We start from the raw sequence: 6,369 nt of genomic DNA on the forward strand, positions 1-6,369 counted from the left end.
GGAAACAGAAAATAAACGAAGGTGACACAAGAAATAGAAAAGCAGTCCTGCTTGTCCATACCTATGTCTACACCTCTTTCCCTGTCTTGTGTGAAGCACTGCTGACTTTCTTGTCCCCAAAGGCCAACAACTGTGCAGGGACTCTGCATGAACTTCCTCCTCCTGGCTTCTGGCCTGTCCCTGTGATAAGGCACCGTCTTTCTTCCATGGGAACTATCTTCGGGCCATCCGACTCCCTCGAGGTCAAAGCTAGCAGAGGGATTCTAGCTCTACTGCTCTCCTCCAGAGACTGCTCGAGGACTTGTATTATCCTAGGAACACAGTTCCCACAGGACAGCTCTGCGTATAAGTGACAGCGGCTTCAATCTTGCGGGCCCAGCAAAACGAGACGGGAACAACACAAAAGGTGTGGCGTTGACACAGCTAGAACTGCACCCCTCCCCACCCCCAAAAATACAGCTGCAGCAAAATCATTTAAGACTGACAGTCTATCGAAAAAACAATTTATTGAACCTCCCAAAAGCCCAACCACTGTAAGTTAAGAATATACAAGATACCTGCTTATGGGGAAATAAATCAAGTGTGGTGAGGTGGGGAGGTCCCAGGTAGACTGGAATCAACAGAGTTGTGAGGGTGGGCTGATGGAGAGAATGCTGGATGGTGCCAATGGGTTGGGGAGGCAGATGGAAGAGTCTTTATAGGGGTGGCGCCTGGAGATGGAATCGAAGGTCATCTGAAGTAGAAAAGCCAGATAAAAAGATTGCCTCATCTAACTTTATAGGCGCGGAAACCCTTAACCGCTATTTAAAGAAGAGGAGGCCGGGCTCGGTGGCTCAGCCTGCCATCCCAGCACTTTGGGAGGCCAAGGCGAGTGCATTGCCTGAGCCTGTGGGTTCGAGACCAGCCCGGGCAATTTGGTGAGACCGTGATAGTGCGTGTCTGTAGTTCCAGCTACTTGGAAGGCTGAGGCGGAAAGATCGCCGGAGCCGGGCAGGTCAAAGCTGGGAGGCTGTGAGCGTGCCACGGCACTCCTGCCTGGGCGACAGAGTGAGTCTCCAACTCAAAAAAAGAAAGAAAGAAAGAAAAAATAAAGAAGAGGAAAGAGGCAGGGAGAAGCAAGAGGCTCCGTACTCCTGCAACTTCCCTTTTCCATTGTGTGATAATGAGGTTCACATGCCCCAGCTTCCAAACTCACTGGCTCCTCACCCAAACAAGCTTGACAACCCATGTGCAAGGGTTGTCCCCTCTGCCTTGTCCGCTTTCGCTAGCGCTCCTGTCGAACTGTTACCTGTTCTTCAGTGTCTGGTGCAGAAGCTGGTTTCACTATGAAAGTCGCCCAAGATCCTGACAGCCGCAGCTGCCCGCTCCTCTGCATGCCCCCCAGCCTGTTCCCCCATTTCTCATTCACCTGCCATGAGACTTTGGCATCAGCTGCAGGAGTGAGCCATCTTCAGGCTGGTGAGCGTTTCTAACCACCTGGATGGCTGTCTGAAAACCCAGCGGGCTGCCCAAGGACTTCACTTTGGTCATCTGCTTCCAGCTTTTTTTCCCGAAGAGATCAAGCCCAGGAATGTTGCTAACAGAACTCCCCACAACATGGACTCTGAAAGCTGGAAAGGACCCCAGACAGCCACTTCATTTCTACAGAACAGGAAAGGGAGGCCCCGAGTAGCAGTGAAGGGAGTTGTCTAAGGCCAGGTGAGTACACAATGGCAGAGAGTGACAGGGGACACTCACTTGGTTCTTAGGCTCGACAAAAGTCACATGGCTTGTGCGGCATCCAGGTTATTGTGAGGGTGAATAAGGAAATCTTTATGAAAGCATTTGGCGCTGTACCAAGCACATAGTGGTATACCAGAGGTATTGGTGAACATGACCCTGAATTATCTGTGGCAACAGGAAATGCCACACGCCTGCCCCGGTGCTCATATACAAGGGACCAAGCATCAGAGAGTTCCCGTCTTCAAACCTGGTTCACAGTCTGCACTAACACGGTCTCCATGAAACTTCTCCCCAAATGCTTGCATGTCAGACCAACCATACTGGTCATGGGAGAAGAAAAGTGTATTGTGAACTGGAAGCTCCAAGAACAGGAGCACGAGACCTCATCTCTACAATAAATCAAAAAATCAGCCGGATGTGGTAGCGCATGCCTGTAATTCTGGCTACTCGGAAGGCTGAGGCGGAAGGATCGCCGGAGCCCGGCAGGTCGAGGCTGCGGTGGCCAGGAGCGGCCACTGCACCCCAGTCTGGGCGACAGAGTGAGACTCCAACTTGGAAAAAAAAAAAGAATGCAAGCAGGGGTTGGGTGCGGTGGCTCACACTTGTAATCCCAGCACTTTGGGAGGCCGAGGTGGGAGGATTACTTGAGCCCAGGGGTTCAAGACCAGCCTGGGCAGCATAATGAGACCTCGTCTCTACAAAAACCCCCAAATTAGACGGGCATGGTAGTGAACACCTGTAGTTCCAGTGACTTAAGAGGCTGAGATGGGAGGACCACCTGAGGCAGGAAAGTCAAGGCAGTGGTGAGCTGTGACCATGCCACTGTGCACCAGGCTGGAAGACAGAGCAAGACCGTGACTCAAAAACAAACAAAAAACACAACCGGGGCAATGGCGAAGTGCTGCTTCTGAATACGCTGTGGGGAAGGAAAACGGGGTTTGATCTCTTATCTCTCTGTGGTCACCAGTGCCTTCCTTTCCCAGCCTGTCTCCCGGGTGGGAGTGTCCCAGAGGACCAGCTCCCTGGAATGGGGAATGAGAACAGAACAGGAAGGCAGTGCCAGCTCAACCCAAGCAAGGCACATCAGTGAGTTCTTCTATTTAGGGGGACGTCCATGTGCTCTCTCTAGCATTTGCTGTCATCTGCAGAGAGCCCCGTTTAAGAAATGGCCTCATGGTGTTGTTACCCGTGTGTCTTCTCTCCAATAACGGGGACCATGTCACTTCCATCCGCTTAACTGAGGCCCAGCACAGGGCTGGAGACACGGCAGAGTTTTGATGTCTATTTACTGAATGAGCGCCTGCCATGATGTAGACCCACCCAAGGCACCGCTCGCTGGCCTGGAATCCTGTATGGGCTTCTGCCAAGCCTGGTTTTGGAAGGCGACCAACTCTGCCTTCTTTTCCCAAAGAAAATACAGGCCCTGGCTCTAAAGCAGGCCACGGTCCCCCGACTCTCCTTGGCTATAATTAGAAAAAGACCTGTTAAAGACCTCAGTAAACCCCCTTCCTGCACTCTCCCCAGTGCCCATTTCCCCTGCCTGGAGTTTTCCAAGAACCTGAGCGACGTGCATGTGCGATTTTCCTCACTTAGAAATGCTTTCCCACATATGGTGTTTTCTCAGTCCCTGGAGCAACATTCCTACAAGGTTTCACCATCCCTCAAAATACTCAAAAGAGAGCAATTCCTGATTCCTCCTTTTTGGCTCAGTTTACAATATACACAGGAGTGGGGGGGGAGTGGTATTCAAAATACAGCTGAGATGGAAGAGGAAGCGGGGCATGAGATGGCACAGGGTCCAAGACCCCAGCAACCTGCGTCTGCCCTGTCGCACGGAGTTGGGGCTGCATCCTGAGGGCTCGCAGTCACCTGGCCGGGATCAGCTTCCCTACACGGGAGCATCTCCTCCTGACCACATCCTTAAAGACTCCTCTCGCTCCGTGTGTATGGAGTCCGTTTTTAGCCTGATTAGGGCGAGATCACGAGGAATAAAAGTGCGACACGCCAAGGACTGGCTCACATGCAATCTCTAATCCCGATAACACCCATCCTGAAGTAGGTGCTGTTACATTATCCACGCTGAATGGGGAAACCGAGACACAAGGGGGTTCTGTAGCTAGCCAACAAGCAGCAGGACCAGGATTCGCACACTCTGGCCCCAGAGCTCACGTGGTTAACGATTACACCGCGCTGTCTCCGCGTCTCTGCTCTCCAATGTTCTGGAGCGTTTGCTCGCAGGGAAATTCACGCTCCGACCTGGCGCAGGACGGCGCCACCTGCAGGCTGCAAACAGACTTTCCGGGGATTTCCGCCCATGGCGCCAGGGTCCTCCCCCCAAGTTCCTAATGCAAACATTCTCCACGAAAGCAAACAAAACTCAATCTACCCCACCCCTCCCGGGCCTGATGCTCTTCGAGGCAGTCCCTCTGCAGGGGCCCCTGTCCTGCAGGCGATGTGTTGTGGTGGACAGAGGGCGCCGGACGTATCATCGCATGTCCTGGGTCTGAGACCCGCGCTGGAGACTCAGGTGACTTCCAAAGAAAGCGGAAGGGTCGCGCCTTTCCTCAGAGAGGAGTCATGAGAGCAGAGGTGAAGGCGGTTTTTAGTCTGCCAGAGTTTTTGACATGCAGACTCAAGAGATCTGATTATTCCTGGTACAGCCATGTCCTCTGGAGGCCAACGCCTTCTCTGGCTGAGGTTAAAGAGGGCACTGCCCAGCTGTGTCCAGAAGGCCTGAATTCTTGGGAGAGTTTCTGTGGCTACGACATGGTCTCTGACTCATGCTACTGGCTCAGAAGACCACATCCTGCCAGATAACCCTAATGTCTTGTTCGGAGAGTGGAGAGGGAGAGAGGTGACAGTGACAGAGTTAAAGGAGAATGACAAAAGGGAAAGGAATGTGGTGGAAACATTAAACTAAGGCCACATAGAAAAGGCTGGCCAGGCCTGATCCCCAAATCTTAATTGCAAAATTAATTCGCGCCGGCTTTGCTCAACACAGGTCCGGAGGACTCAGAATGAGCCAACGGGGCCACGCGGAGATGTTCTGTCCCATGACAAGGCTGGGAGCTGGGACTGCTTCCACTGGGGGCTGGTCTGGTTTAGTTAGCCTCTTTATTCATGATCCGGAAGGAGAAGGAGAGGGGGGGAAAGTGGCAGATTCATTAAAATGCACAGATGAGGCTCCAAGGGAAGGTGAGGACAGACCAATCAGGCTCGAGTATCTGTGTGGGTTGGCAACCTGCAAACAGCACAGTCGATTCAGACTAAAAACACACAGGGTAACTCACCGGGGGTAGGAGGAATCCAAAACCAACAAGGGAGGGAAATGATTGTAAAGAGTGGAGGGAGGGGGTGACCTGGAATTGCTACAGGATCCGATGAGAAATGGGCTCGCAGGAGTGATGCGTGTGGATCTGCATGGCGTGGTGCCTTCTTCCCGGCTAGGGGTGGGTCTCCACTCCGTTTGGTCTGGGCACACATCGGGAATGGTGGCAACTATAAACCTCCCATCTTATGAAGCACAAACATGACACACATTGAGTTTTGGAGAAGGCAAGGAACGTAGCCAAGATCAGAGATCATCGGGCCAGCGACGGGCACCAAGGCACACTGGTGAGCACGCTGCTCTAAATTCGCAGGAAACCAACAGCGGATCAGGGATCTGGAGGACAAAGAGCCACCTGCTCTGTTGATATCTGGTGCAATCTCACTTGAGACTCCCTGACCTCAGGGCAGGTCTGCCTCTATGTCGTGTCATGCCAGGCGAGACCGAGTCAGGGAAGAGGATTCCTAGCCTGGTCTTTAAAAGCTCCAGTTCTGTGGTGGCTCCTCTTGTTAAAACTTAGTGCTTAAAACTCAGGCGAGTAGATTGCCTGAGCCCGTGGGTTCGAGACCAGCATGGGCAACTTGGCTAGAACTCATTTCTACAATACATCAAAAATGAGCCAGGCGTGGTAGCACGCACCTGTCGTTCCGGCTACTTGGAAAGCTGAAGTGGGAGGATCACTGGAGCCTAGCAGGTCAACAACGCGGTGGCCGTTAGCGTGCCACTGCACTCCAGCCTGGGTGAAAGAGTGACACTTTGACTCAAAAAACAAACAAAAAACCATAAACCAAAAAACTCAGGATTCTGAAAGGCACTGACACACACGATCCTTGGTGCAAGGTCTCAGGAGATGTTGGTTTCCCAGTGGAAACCAGGCCTGCAGCCGACGGAGAAGGCACCTTCTAGGACGAAATGAAATAACACAGAAAACCTCAGAAGAGTGACTTGCCTCTCTCAGAAAAGAAGTGTTGAAACAGGTCCTTCCTGAAGGACAGACAGTGAGGAAGACAGACCCCTGAGCGGACAAGGAGCCTATACCCCCTTCTTTGCAAAGCTGTTTGGAGGGGAATTTTCCATTGTTCAAAACACACCCTCCTCTGGTCCCCAGGCAATGGAAGTTGGAAGGTATGGTACATGTCAAAATAGCAACTCCAAGGAGGAAGACGGGACAGTTATTCCCCAGACCGGGGAACCCTCTGGCTTAGCCTCGTCTTGGCAAAGAGATCTGAAAGGAGCTTGGTTTGCCGACACAAGTCCCAGGAAACCCAGGTTTACTTTATCCTTTGTGTACCACAGACTTCCACTTGATGGCCTGAGGT

The sequence above is a fragment of the Carlito syrichta genome, unplaced genomic scaffold (assembly GCF_000164805.1).
Source record: "Carlito syrichta isolate Samal-C Ts95f unplaced genomic scaffold, Tarsius_syrichta-2.0.1 Scaffold311146, whole genome shotgun sequence".
Taxonomy (NCBI): domain Eukaryota; kingdom Metazoa; phylum Chordata; class Mammalia; order Primates; family Tarsiidae; genus Carlito; species Carlito syrichta.